The following is a 14,841-nucleotide window of genomic DNA, read 5'->3' on the forward strand; positions in this document are numbered from 1 at the left end:
ATGAATAACCATAAAAATAGGCAAGGGGTTGTTTAGAATACCCAAATGACAGAACCAATTCAAATGAACAGTAACCATACAAACAATTTCTCAGACTTACTTATTGGAAAATGCAAATGAAAATAATAACAAAATATCTCTTTTTACCAATCATAATGGCAACAAAATCACTTTGAGACTGGACAGCAGTTGGGTCCTTTTTCAAATGAAGCCGTGGCGTTTTCTCTATTGACCAGTCAGGCCACAGGATCATTTTGCTCTCTTAAGAGCTAACAGTGTACTTGTACATCCTAGAACGGCTAGCAAATTTGAGTATACAAAATTGAGTATCCAGGAATGATTAGATAGCTGAGTTCAAGTGTCTTCATTGTTCATTATCTATGTACTATCTTTCCAGTTCCTATAGAGAGTGAATACATTAATCTGCAGATATGAATAATCTTGTCCATTAACTGGTAGTATAAACTTACAAAGTATCATCTGTTTTCTTCTGTATTTTTTTACATAAGTTTCTTCAGGTTCAATTAGTAGAAATCTGTCCACCAAAGCTCAGTCCTTATAATAACCTTTTTCTTTTTTTTTCCCTGTAGTTTTATTGAGCTGTAATTGACACACATCACTATATTAAGGTGTATTTGATTGAGGTATAAATGATTTTACTACATACATAGTGAAATGACTACCACAGTAAAGTTTAGTGAACATCTCCTATCTCATATAATATAAAATTAAAGAAATAGAAAAAAAATTCTTTGTGATAAGAAGTCAGATTTACTGTATTAACAATTTTCATATATAATACACAGTAGTATTAATTATTTTTGTCATATTGTACATTATACAACTAGTACTTCTTTATCTTATACCTGGAACTTTGTACATTTTGACCACCTTCACCCAATTTCCCCTCTCTCGACCCCATCCTCCTCCACCTTTGGAAACCATAAATCTGAACTCTTTTTCTATGAGACTGTTTGGTTTTGAATAATAATTAACCTTCAATTCACTTCAGTTCAGCTCAGTTCAGTCGCTCAGTCGTGTCTGACTCTTTGTGACCCCATGGACTGCAGCATGCCAGGCCTCCCTGTCCATCAACAATCCCGGAGTTTACTCAAACTCAAGCCCATTGAGTCAGTGATGCCATCCAACCATCTCATCCTCTGTTGTCTCCTTCTTCTCCTGCCTTCAATCTTTCCAAAGATCAGGGTCTTTTCAAATGAGTCAGCTCTTCGCATCAGGTGGCCAAAGTATGGAAGTTTCAGCTTCAAAATCAGTTCTTCCAATGAACACTCAGGACTGATCTCCTTTAGGATGGACTGGCTGGATCTCCATGCTGTCTAAGGGACTCTCAAGAGTCTTCTCCAACACCACAGTTCAAAAGCATCAATTATTTGGTGCTCAGCTTTCTTTATACTCCAACTCTCACATCCATGCATGACTACTGGAAAAACCACAGCATTGACTACATGGACATTTGCTGGCAAATAAATGTCTCTGCTTTTTAATATGCTGTCTAGGTTGGTCATAACTTTCCTTCCAAGGAGTAAGCGTCTTTTAATTTCATAGCTGCAGTCACCATCTGCAGTGATTTTGAAGCCAAAAAAAAATAAGGTCAGCCACTATTTCCGTTGTTTCTTCATCTATTTGCCATGAAGTGATGGGGCTGGATGCCATGATCTTTGTTTTCTGAATGTTGAGCTTTAAGCCAACTTTTTCACTCTCCTCCTTCACTTTCATCAAGAAGCTCTTTAGTTCTTCTATTTCTGTCATAAGGGTGGTGTCATCTGCATATCTGAGGTTATGGATATTCCTTCCAGGGATCTTCATTCCAGCTTGTGCTTCATCCAGCCCAGCTTTTCTCATGATGTACTCTACATATAAGGTAAATAAGCAGGGTGACAATATACAGCCTTGACATACTCCCCTTTCTATTTGGAACCAGTCTGTTGAACCATGAACTGAACCATGTCCAGTTCTAACTGTTGCTTCCTGACATGCATACAGGTTTCTCAAGAGGCAGGTCAGGTTGTCTAGTATTCTCATCTCCTTCAGAATTTTCAAGAGTTTATTATGATCCACACAGTCAAAGGCTTTGGCATAATTAATCAAGCAGAAATAGATGTTTTTCTGGAATTCTCTTGCTTTTTCGATGATCTAGCGAATATTGGCAATTTGATCTCTGGTTCCTCTGCCTTTTCTAAAACCAGCTTGAACATCTGGAATTTCATAGTTCACATGTTGTTGAAGCCTGGCTTGGAGAATTTTGACCAATAGTTTACTGGCATATGAGATGAGTGCATTGTGTGGTAGTTTCAACATTCTTTGGCATTGTGTTTCTTAGGGATTGGAATGAAAACTGATCTTTTCCAGTCCTGTGGCCACTGCTGAGTTTTCCAAATTTGCTGGCATATTGAGTGCAGCACTTTCAAAGGCTCATCTTTCAGGATTTGAAATTCCATCACTTCTGCAAGCTTGGTTCATAGTGATACTTCCTAAGGCCCACTTGACTTTAGATTCCAGGATATCTGGCTCTAGATGAGTGATCATACCATCATGATTATGTGGGTCGTGAATATCTTTTTTGTACAGTTCATCTTTGTATTCTTGCCACCTCTTCTTAATATCTTCTGCTTCTGTTAGATCCATACCATTTCTTTCCCTTATTGAGCCCATGTTTGCATGAAATGTTCCCTTTGTATCTCTAATTTTCTTGAGGAGATCTCTAGTCTTTCCCATTCTATTGTTTTCTTCTATTTCTTTGCACTGATGCTGAGGAAGGCTTTCTTATCTCTCTTTGCTATTCCTTGCAAATCTGTATTCAAATGGGTATATCTGGCCTTTCCTCCTTTGCTTTTTGCTTCTCTTCTTTTCACATCTATTTGTAAGGCCTCCTCAGACAGCCATTTTGCTTTTTTGCATTTCTTTTTCTTGGGGATGGTCTTGATCCCTTTTTCCTGTACAATGTCATGAACCTCCATCCATAGTTCATCAGGCACTTTGCCTATCAGATCTAGTCCTTTAAATCTATTTCTCACTTCCACTGTATAATCATTAGGGATTTGATTTAGGTCATACCTGAATGGTATAGTGGTTTTCCCTACTTTCCTTAATTTTAGTCTGAATTTGGCAATAGGGAGTTCATGATCTGAGCCACAGTCAGCTCCCTGTCATTTTTTTGCTGACGGTATAGAACTGCTCCATCTTTGGCTGCAAAGAATATAGTCAATCTGATTTCAGTGTTGACCATCTGGTGATGTCCATGTGTAGAGTCTTCTCTTCTGTTATTGGAAGAGGGTGTTTGCTATGACCAGTACATTCTCTTGGCAAAACTCTAGTAGTCTTTGCCCTGCTTCATTCTGTACTTCAAGGTGAAATTTTCCTGTTACTCCAGGTGTTACTTGACTTTCTACTTTTGCACTCCAGTCCCCTATAATGAAAAGGACTTCTTTTTCGGGTATTAGTTCTAGAAGGTCTTGTAGGTCTTCATAGAACTGTTCAACTTCAGCTTCTTTAGCATTACTGGTTGGGACATAGACTTGAATTACCATGATATTGAATGATTTGCTTTGGAAATGAACAGAGATCATTCTGTTGTTTTTGAGATTGCATCCAAGTACTGAATTTTGAACTCTTTTGTTGACTATGATGGCTACTCCATTTCTTCTAAAGAATTCTTGCCCACAGTAGTAGATATAATGGTCATCTGAATTAAATTCACTCATTCCAGTCCATTTTAATTCACTGATTCCTAAAATTTCGATGTTCACTCTTGCCATCTCCTGTTTGACCACTTCCAATCTGCCTTGATTCATGGACCTATCATACCAGGCTCCTATGAAATATTGCTCTTTACAGCAATGGATCTTGCTTCCATCACCAGTCACATCAACAACTGGGTGTTGTTTTTGCTTTGGCTCCATCTCTTCCTTATTTCTGGAGTTGTTTCTCCACTGATCTCCAGTAGCATATTGTGCACCTACCGACCTGGGGAGCTCATCTTTCAGGGTCCTATCTTTTTGCCTTTTCATACTGTTCATGGGGTTCTCAAGGCAAAAATACTGAAGTGGTTTGCCATTCCCTTCTCCAATGGACCACATTTTTTCAGAACTCTTCACCATGACCTGTCGATCTTTGGTGGCCCTACTCGGCATGGCTCATAGTTTCATTGAATTAGACATGGCTGTGGTCCATGTGATTAGATTGGTTAGTTTTCTGTGATTGTGGTTTTCAGTCTGTCTGCCCTCTGATGGAGAAAGATAAGAGGCTTATGGATGCTTCCTGATGGGAGAGACAGACTGAGAGGCAAAGTGGGTCTTGTTCTGATGGGCTGGGCCATGCTCAGTATATCTTTAATCCAATTTTCTGTTGATGGGTGGAGCTGTGTTCCCTTCCTGCTATTCACCTGGGGCCAAACCATGATGGAGATAATGAAGATAATGGAGACCTCCTTCATAAGATCCCATACATGTACTGCTACACTCAGTGCCCCCAACCCTGCAGTAGGCCACCACCAACATACGCCTCCACCAGAGATTCCTGGACACACATAGGCAAGTCCGGGACAATCTCTTGTGGGGTCACTACTCCTTTCTCCTGGGTCCTGGTGCCCAAGGTTCTGTTGTGCCCTCTAAGAGTCTATTTTCCAGTCCAGTGTAAGTTCTGACAGCTCTATGGTGGGGTTAATGGCGACCTCCTCCTGAGGGCTTATGTCATACCCGAATCTGCTGCACCCAGAGCCCCTGCCCCTGCGGCAGTCTACTGCTGACCCGTACCTCCGCAGGAGATGCTCAAACACAGTTCTGTCTCGGTCTCTGTGGGGTCTCTGGGTCCTGGTGTGCACAAGGTTTGTTTGAGCCCTCTGAGCTTCTCTGGCGGGAATGGGGTTTGATTCTAAACACGAATTAGCCCCTCCTACCATCTTGCTGGGGCTTCTCCTTTGCCCTTGGACGTCAGGTATCTCTTCATAGCCGCTCCACCACTTACCATTGTACTGGGGTTTCTCTGACCTTGGACGTAGGGTATCTTCACACGGCCAGTCCAGCAAAGCTTAGCCACCACTCCTGACCTTAAACATGGAGTATCTCCTCTCAGCCGCTCACCGCTCCAGCACCGTGAGTAGTATAATTAACCTACTTATAATAATTTTAAGCCCCTATAAGACCTGCACTCCCTTCAGCCCGTCCCTGTTACTGTCTTCCATCACCACTCTGCCTCTTTGCTTCATCTCCGGTGTCCTCCTGGTTTTCTTAGAATATATGAAAACGGCTCTCACTCTAGGGCATTTGCACTTCTTGTTTCCTCTACCTGGAATGCTTTTCCCCACTCCTTTCAGGTTTCTCTCCAGATGCTTTCTTTTTAGTGGAGAGATCATTACTGACTACTTTTCAAAATAGTAACAATGATGTCACCTCATTTCGCTCTTTGCAAATTTCCCTGCTTTATTATTCTATTCATGTACAAAAGGCCACAAGCACATGAAAAGATGCTCAGCATCACTGATAATTAGTAAATTATAAATTATTTTCCACTCACCAAAATAACTATAATCAAAGAGGCAGATAATAAATGTTGACAAGGATATGGAGAAAATGAAACCCTCATACATTGCTGGTGGGAATGTAAACTGCTACAGTCACTTTTGAGAACAATTTGACATAATATTGAAAAGTTAAACATAAACATTGCATAGTTCAGGAGTTCTACTCCTACGAATCTACCTAAGATAAATGAAAAAAATATATTCACACAAAGACTTGTACATGAATGTTATAGTAGCATTATTCAAAATAGTCCAAAATTTGAAGCATTCCAATATCCAAATGGTTAATGAATTAAAATGTGGTATATCTCTACAATGGCATATTATTTAACAATAAAAAAGAATGAAGTATTGATAAATGGTATAGCATAAATGAATCTCAGAAATAGGCTAAGTGAAAGAAGCTAGATGCTAAAGACTACATGTTGATTCCAGTTGTATGAAATGTATAAAAAAATCAAATGTGTAAATACAGGTATCAGGCCAGCTGGAGGTAATTAGGGCTGGAGGTAAATGAGAGAATTGACTGAAAACAGGGTGAAGGAAATTTTTGAGGGTTAATGAGAGTGTTCTAAAACTGGATTTTTGAAATGCTTATACAATTTAGTATACTTAGTAAAAATTTTTTACTTTCAATGGATGAACTTTTACAAAATGCAAATCATAACATAATAAAGATAAAATGCTTTCTTACTAGTTCTCACTATAATTTACAGGCAATAATATGGAGGAGCTATAACATTCTTTATATATAGATATATAGAAAAAATGTGGACTGCTTACATTTTCTTTTGACATAAAATGTAAACACTACAGACTTTTTCTGGGTATTTATTTTTATTTAGTTTTTGTTGGAGTATAGATGATTTATAATGTGTTAATTTCTGCTGCACAGCAAAGTGAATCAGTTATACATAGACATATATCCACTCATTTTTAGATTCTTTCCTCATGTACGTCATAGAGAAGAGTTCCCTGTGCTATACACTACATCCTTATTCAGTTCAGTTCAGTCACTCAGTCATGTCCGACTCTTTGCAATCCCATGAACCGCAGCACGCCAGGCCTCCCTGTCCATCACCAACTCCCTGAGTCCACCCAAACCCATGGCCATAGAGACGATGATGCCATCCAGCCATCTCATTCTCTGTAGTCACCTTCTCCTCCTGCCCTCAATCTTTTCCAGCATCAGGGTCTTTTCCAATGAGTCAGCTCTTCACATTAGGTGGCCAAAGTATTGGAGTTTCAGCTCCAATGTACTCTAGATATAAGTTAAATAAGCAGGGTGACAATATACAGCCTTGATGTATTCTTTTTCCTATTTGGAACCAGTCCAGTTCAATGTCCAGTTCTAACTGTTGCTTTCTGACCAGCATACAAGTTTCTCAAGAGGCAGGTAAGGTGGTCTGGTATGCCCATCTCTTTCAGAATTATCCACCGTTTATTGTGATCAACACAGTCAAAGGCTTTGGCATAGTCAGTAAAGCGGAAATACATATTTTTCTGGAACTCTCTTGCTTTTTTGATGATCCATCAGATGTTGGCAATCTGATCTCTGGTTCCTCTGCCTTTTCTACAACCAGTTTGAACATCTGGAAGTTCACGGTTCACGTATTGTTGAAGCCTGGCTTGGAGAATTTTGAGCATTACTTTACTAGCGTGTGAGATGCGTGCAATTGTGCAGTAGTTTGAGCATTCTTTGGCATTGCCTTTCTTTGGGATTAGAATGAAAACGGACCTTTTCCAGTCCTGTGGCCACTGCTGAGTTTTCTATATTTGCTGGCATATTGAGTGCAGCCTTTCACAGCGTCATCTTTCAGGATTTGAAATAGCTCATCTGGAATTCCATCACCTCCACTAGCTTTGTTCGTAGTGATGCTTCCTAAGGCCCACTTGACTTCACATTCCAGGATGTCTGGCTCTAGGTGAGTGATCACACCGTTGTGATTATCTGGGTCTTGAAGATCTTTTTTATACAATTCTTATGTGTATTCTTGCCACCTCTTCTTAATATCTTCTGCTTCTTTTAGGTCCCTACCATTTCTGTCCTTTATTGAGCCCATCTTTGCATGAAATGTTCCCTTCATATCTCTAATTTTCTTGAAGAGATCTAGCTTTTCCCATTCTATTGTTTTCCTCTATTTCTTTGCATTGATCGCTGAAGAAGGCTTTCTTATCTCTTCTTTCTATTCTTTGGAACTCTGCATTCAAATGGGTGTATCTTTCCTTTTCCCCTTTGCTTTTCACTTCCCGTCTTTTCACAGCTATTTGTAAGGCCTCCTCAGACAACCATTTTGCCTTTTTGCATTTCTTTTTCTTGGGGATGGTCTTTATTCCTGTCTCCTATACAATGTCATGAACCTCCATCCATAGATCATCAGGCATTCTGTCTATCAGACCTAGTCCTTTAAATCTATTTCTTACTTCCACTGTATAGTCATAAGGGATTTGATTTAGGTCATACCTGAATGGTCTAGTGGTTTTCTCCACTTTCTTCAATTTCAGTCTGAATTTGGCAATAAGGAGTTCATGAATCTGAGCCACAGTCAGCTCCCTGTCTTTTTTTTGCTGACTGTATAGAGCTTCTCCATCTTTGGCTGCAAAGAATATAGTCAATCTGATTTCGGTGTTGACCATCTGGTGATGTCCATGTGTAGTCTTCTCTTCTGTTATTGGAAGAAGGTGTTTGCTGTGACCAGTGCATTCTCTTGGCAGAACTCTATTAACCTTTGCCCTGCTTCATTCTGTACTCCAAGGCCATATTTGCCTGTTACGCCAAGTGTTTCTTGAGTTCCTACTTTTTCATTCCAGTCCCCTATAATGAAAAGGACATCTTTTTGGGGAGTTAGTTCTAGAAGGTCTTGTAGGTCTTCATAGAACTGTTCAACTTCAGCTTCTTCGGCATTACTGGTCAGGGCATAAACTTGAATTACCGTGATATTGAATGGTTTGCCTTGGAAATGAACAGAGATCATTCTGTTGTTTTTGAGATTGCATCCAAGTACTGCATTTCAGACTCTTTTGTTGATTGTGATGGCTACTCCATTTCTTCTAAGGGATTCCTGCCCACAGTAGTAGATGTAATGGTCATCTGAGTTAAATTCACCCATTCCAGTCCATCTTAGTTCACTGATTCCTAGAATGTCAATGTTCACTCTTGTCATCTCCCGTTTGACCACTTCCAATTTGCCTTGATTCATGGACCTAATATTCCAGGTTCCCATGCAATATGGTTCTTTACAGCATCAAATCTTGCTTCTATCAGTCCCATTCACAATTGGGTGTTGTTTTTGCTTTGGCTCCATCCTTTCATTCTTTATGGAGTTATTTCTTCACTGATCTCCAGTAGCATATTGGGCACCTACTGACCTGGGGAGTTCATCTTTCCGTGTCCTATTGTTTTGCCTTTTCATACTGGTCATGGGATTCTCAAAGCAAGAACACTGAAGTGGTTTGCCATCCCCTTCTCCAGTGGACCACATTCTCAGACCTCTCCACCATGGCCTGTTCATCTTGGGTGGCCCCATATGGCATGGCTTAGTTTCATTGAGTTAGACAAGGCTGTGATCCTTGAGTTACAGAAGGTCCACGTGATTAGACTGGCTGGTTGTCCGTGACTGTAGTTTCGGTCTCTCTGCCCCCTGATCCCCTCTCTCAGTGCCTACCATCTTACCTGGGTTTCCCTTACCTAGGACACGGGGTAGCTCCTCTCAGCTGCCATCCTTATTAGTTATCTATTTTATATACACTAGTGTGTATATGTTAACTGCAATCTCCCAATTTATCCTGCTTCCCTTTGCTCTTGGTAACCATAGTTTTTTTTTTTTTAATCTGTGACTCGATTTCTGTTTTGTAAATATGTTCATTTGTACCATTTTTTTAAGATTTGACATATAAGCGATATCACAAGATACTTGTCTTTGTCTGACTTACTTCACTCAGTATGACAATTTCTAGGTCTATCCATGTTGCTGCAAAGGACATTATTTTATTTTTTCATGACTGAATAAAATTCCATTGTGCATATGTAATCACATCTTTATCCATTCCTCTACTGATGGATATTTAGGTTGCCTCTGTGATTTGACTATTGTGAATAGTGCTATTATGAAAACTGGGGTGCGTGTATCTTTTTGAATTATGTTTTTCTCCACATAGGGGCCCAAAGAATGGGATTGCAGCATCAAATGGTGGCCCTATTTTCAGTTTTGTTAAGGGACCTACATTATGTTCTCCAAAGTAGTTGTACAGATTTGCATTCCCACCAATGGTGCAGGAGTGTTAATTTTATGCAAAAATGCTCAACAAAATATTAGCAAACCAGATCCAACAATACATTAAAAGGATTATTCATCATGATCAAGTGGGATTTATCACATGTATCCAAGAAGTTTTCAGTATCCACAAATCAATCAGTGTGATAAACCACATTAACAAACTGATGAAGAAAACCAGATGATCGTTTCAATAGATACAGAAAAAGCTCTTGATAACATTCAAAATCCATTTGTGATGAAAATTCTCCAGAAAGTGGGCATAGAGGCAACCTACCTCACCATAATAAAGCCATATGTGGCAAATCCACAGCTGACATCACACTCAATGGTGAAAACTGAGGGCTTCCCTGGTGACCCAGTGGTTAGAAATCTGCCTTGCTATACAGGGAACAGCAGTTCGATCACTGTTCCAGGAAGATCCCACATGTTTCGAGAGCAACTGAGCCTGTGTGCCACAAGTCCTGAGGCCATGCGCTACAACTACTGAAGCCCGTGAACCTAGAGTCCACGACAAGAGAAGCCACTGTCGTTGAGACGCCTGCACACAGCAACAAGAGAGTAGCCTGCTCACCACAACCAGAGAATGAATGCCTGTGTATAGCAACAAAGACCCACCACAGGCAATACATGAATAAATCTTTAAAGAAAATGCTGAAACATTGCCTCCAAAATCAGGACTAAGGCAAGGAGGTCCGGTGCAAACCGTATTGAAGACAAAGTCAGAGCAAGGCCTCCTTGCTCTCATGCTCCCTACTACCCTTTTGTTAAGTGCTGTACTAGTAAGAATTTATCAGAAATTTCACAAGTAGATTAGAAAGTTATATTTTATCACTGTCACTTTCAGACTAACCCATATGTATGCATTTGTGTCACTCCAGAGACAATATGCCTTGAGGGAGCTTTAGTGGGCTTCGCAGGGGGCGCAGGGGTGAAGAATCTGCCTGCAATGCAGGAGCCTCAAGAGACACAGGTTCGATCCCTGGGTTGGGAAAATTCCCTGGAAGAGGACATGGCAACCCATTCCAGTATTCTTGGCTGGGAATCCCATGGACGGAGGAGCCTTGCAGGCTACTGTCCATGGGGTCACAAAGAGCCGGACACCACTAAAATGCTTAGCAGCAGGAGATGTAGCAAATTCACCTGACAACATTCTCTTCCATATTCAAAATGGAAAGCATCCTAAAGCTTATCACAGGGTCCTCCACATTTCCCTACAACGTAATTTCATCCTTGTTAGCTAGAAATATTATTGAAGGGAGTTGAAACTGACAAGCCTCCTTGGTTTAGGAAACTAGATTAAACATTCATTGATTAGCAAATGAAACTCCATATAGCACTTCAAAGTAAACCATTCACTAATCTTACAACTAATGAATGTAGTCCAGACATGTAAGTCCCCCAATTTATGCAATGTAACATGTGAGGCAATCAAAGCATGAGGTATTTTATGAGAAACAAAAGAGAAAATTTTTTCCTATGTTAGAAATCAGGTTTGGTCAATTTCCATGCTTCCACTGAGGTGAGGGACAGAGAGAAGGATAGAGGCCCACTCAACAGAGATTAGGCATTCGTGCAGAGACTCTAAAAGGAGTGCATGACTAATAGACTGAGGTTTCTTTAAGTCTTCTAGCTTTACATATATTTGAAGTAAATTACAAATACATGTGATGTTTCAAAGGATTTGAATATTGTTTTCACAGTGACTGAATTGACTTCAGGGTGTATTTTAGTCACTGGAAGAAGGTAGGTAAATTTTTTTTAAAGAGCAGGTCAAACTTTGGTAATGTATCTGATTTTTAAAAACTTACTCTGGGACCTCCCTGGTGGTCCAGTGGCTAAGACTCTGAGCTCTCAGTTCAAGGGGCCCAGGTTCCATCGCTGGTCAGGGAACTAGATCCCACATGTGGTAACAGAAAATTGCTCAGCCACAGTGAAGATCAAATATCCCGTGGGCCGCAGCTAAGACCTGGCACAAACAAGTCAATAAAATATATTAAAAAATTGCTCTGATTTCAGATGGCTGGTTTCTTTTCTTAAGAAATAGGGAAAATACTATTGGTTATTGACATCCATCCCCCAGCGCCAGTCAGACTGCAATCGGCAGGTCTGTACTTGTCCAGACTCAAGACTGAGGAAACAGCCAGCCATCATTGACAGAAGCAAGGTCCTGGAGCAACATCCACAGCATGCCCTGGGCAGCCAGCAGGAGGTGGCAGCAGTCTTCATTCCAGGGGAGAGGGATGTGGCGGTGGCCAGTTATAGGAGAAATTGACATCAGGTTAGCTCATCAGTTACCAAGGAAACCAAGAGAGGGGGCAAGCCCATCACTGCCGCTTTGATGAGCCCTCCAGGTGGAAATGTTCTGATCTAAAGGTTAGAATGGGCTTCCCTGGTGGCTACCAGTAAGGAATCAGCCTGCAATGCAGGAGACTACCTGCAATGCAAGAGATGGGGGTTTGAACCCTGGATCAGGAAGATCCCCTGGGGACAAAAATGGCAACACACTCCAATATTCTTGCCTGGGAAATCCCATGGACAGAGGAGCCTGGTGAGCTACCGTCCATCGGGTCGCAAGAGTTGGACACGACTTGGTGACTGAACCACCTATAAAGGTTAGAACAATCATTAGCTGGGGCCTGGGGCAAGTACATAGAAGGTCAGTCCTGTGAGTAGGGTGTAGGTGAAGCAGGCACTGGACTGGCAGGGGATGGACAAAGCACAAGAGAACAGCCAACTTGGTGGCCTGAACGTACATCCACATTGGCAAGATTATAATCCTTAAGAACTTTGAATTATCACTATATTTGAGTGGATCACACTAAAAATATATTCATATAAAAATTGATATTAAGATTCTAAAATATAAACATGTTGAAAAGACTGTGGGAGTTAGTTACATGGGAAGTAGTGATTTTTAATATTAAGTTTATACACTTACATATTCCTTTACATAGAAAATTTTAAACATTTATTTAATAAAGGCCAGAATCCCACCAGGTGTTGGAGATACCATGATTAAGCAAAACAGTCATTTCCTGCTCTCATGGAGCTTAAAATATCAGATTAATAACTTAGCAATTATAAGATAATTGATTTCATATTATCTGAGCTAGCCAAGTTGAGTTTTGCAGTTTCTATTGTGGATTCATTAAAAAGAAAGTTCGATTACTATTTTGTGGATGTCATTTTTATTAGTTATTATGGGGATGAGGAAAAAGAAATATGTATGGTAGACTGCATTTTCTAAAAATATTCACAGCAATACTTTTGGTCTTTAAAGCTCTTAAAATCTCTGTCACACCAACAATCATGATAAGGAGTGCATTTTCTATCCCTTTCAATTTGGAAGGGGTTGTATATGCTTTGAGCCAAAGAGTATGGCAGATATGATACTATGAAGCTTCCAAGGCTAGATCTAAAAATTACACAGCTTCTGCTTGCCTCTCTCTTGGGATACCCACTGCTGGAACACAACCACCTTGTTGTAAAGAAGCCCAAGTTAAACAAAGGGTTGTGTGTCCATATTTCTGTTGACAGCCCTGCTGAAGGTCTTAGTTGATAGTGAGACCTATCAGACACCTATATACCTCAGCCTTTAAGCTACCTCAGCTGAGTGGAGCCAAGACCAGCTATTACTTCCCATGCCTTGCCCTCATGGTGCATTTGTGAGCCAAATAAATGCTTTTGATGTTTTAAGTCTTTGAGATTTTTTTAAGTGAAGAAATAGTAAAAAAAAAAAAAAAAAAGTCTATATATCTAAACTTTTAAACTGATGCTTTTGAACTGTGGTGCTGGAGAGTCCCTTGGACAGCAAGGAGATCAAATCAGTCAGTCCTAAAAGGAAATCAACTCTGAGTATTCACTGGAAGGACTAGTGCTGAAGCTCCAATAATTTGGCCACCTGAAGTGAAGAGCCGACTCATTGGAAAAGACTCTGATGCTGGGCAAGACTGAGGGCAGGAGGAGAAGAGTTTGCCAGACGATGAGATGGTTGAATGGCATCACTAGTTCAATGCACATGAACTTGGGCAAACTCCGGGAAATGTTGAGGGACAGGGAAGCCTGGCGTGCTGCAGTCCATGGGGTTGGAAAGAGTCCGATATGACTGAGAGACTAACACTTTCACTTTTCATTGGGGTTAAAAGCTATTGCCGTGAGAGTTCAGGAAATTTGAGAATGTTTTTTAAAAACCCAGTTTACAGTTTGGTGTGAAAACCTATTATCGATGACATAGAGGCAGGAAACCAGGAGAGGGCGCTCTCACGTCCTGCAAAGAGAGCAGAACCCAACAGGAAGACAAGCTTCTTCCCTGGCAACAATTAAGCCAGTGAAGAGCTACAGAATCTTTGTTTACTAAAACATTCCTGTTTCTTTTCCCCCTCTAGGAAAGATATCTTAAACAATCATAAAATATTATTTATTTCTTTCAGCTAAGAAGGACGCCCTCAGATAATGGTTTTATAAGCAGCCATCAGGTTTCTGATTTATTCTTCAACAATTTGTGTCTAGTTTACAAGAAAACCTGACAGAGAAATTGAAAGACTCACCTGCGTATGCGGGAAACTTTAGCAGCGTTCAAGGCTGCTACCTCTACCTCAAGACACCTCTATCTTCAACATCAAGAAACACCAACCCTGCCTAGAAGTCATCTATATAAGGAGAAGACTTTGGAAGGTGGTCAAAAGATTGTGAGGAATATCCTTCTTCACACATAAGAACTATGTGTTTGGATTCATGCAGTGCGCAGTCTTTCTTCTCCAGCAATCCTGACACATGCCTGGAGCTCAGTGCAGGAATGTTTGCATAGAAATGAAGATCTTGGTTCCTCTTACAGATCTTTTAGAATACAAAGGTGTATCATGGTGATCATGTCTATAGCTCCAACTTCTCAAACTCGCAGACAGCTTGCATTTGAAGTTGGTGATTTTATAATGTTAGGAACTCGACACTGTGGAAACAAAATGGAGAGTCCAGTAAAATCCATTTTAAAAATAAAGTTGTCTCTCACAGAAGAGGGTCTACCTA

Source organism: Giraffa tippelskirchi, chromosome 10 (assembly GCF_054371585.1).
Source record: "Giraffa tippelskirchi isolate mGirTip1 chromosome 10, T2T-mGirTip1v1.2.pri, whole genome shotgun sequence".
NCBI classification, from domain to species: Eukaryota; Metazoa; Chordata; class Mammalia; order Artiodactyla; family Giraffidae; genus Giraffa; species Giraffa tippelskirchi.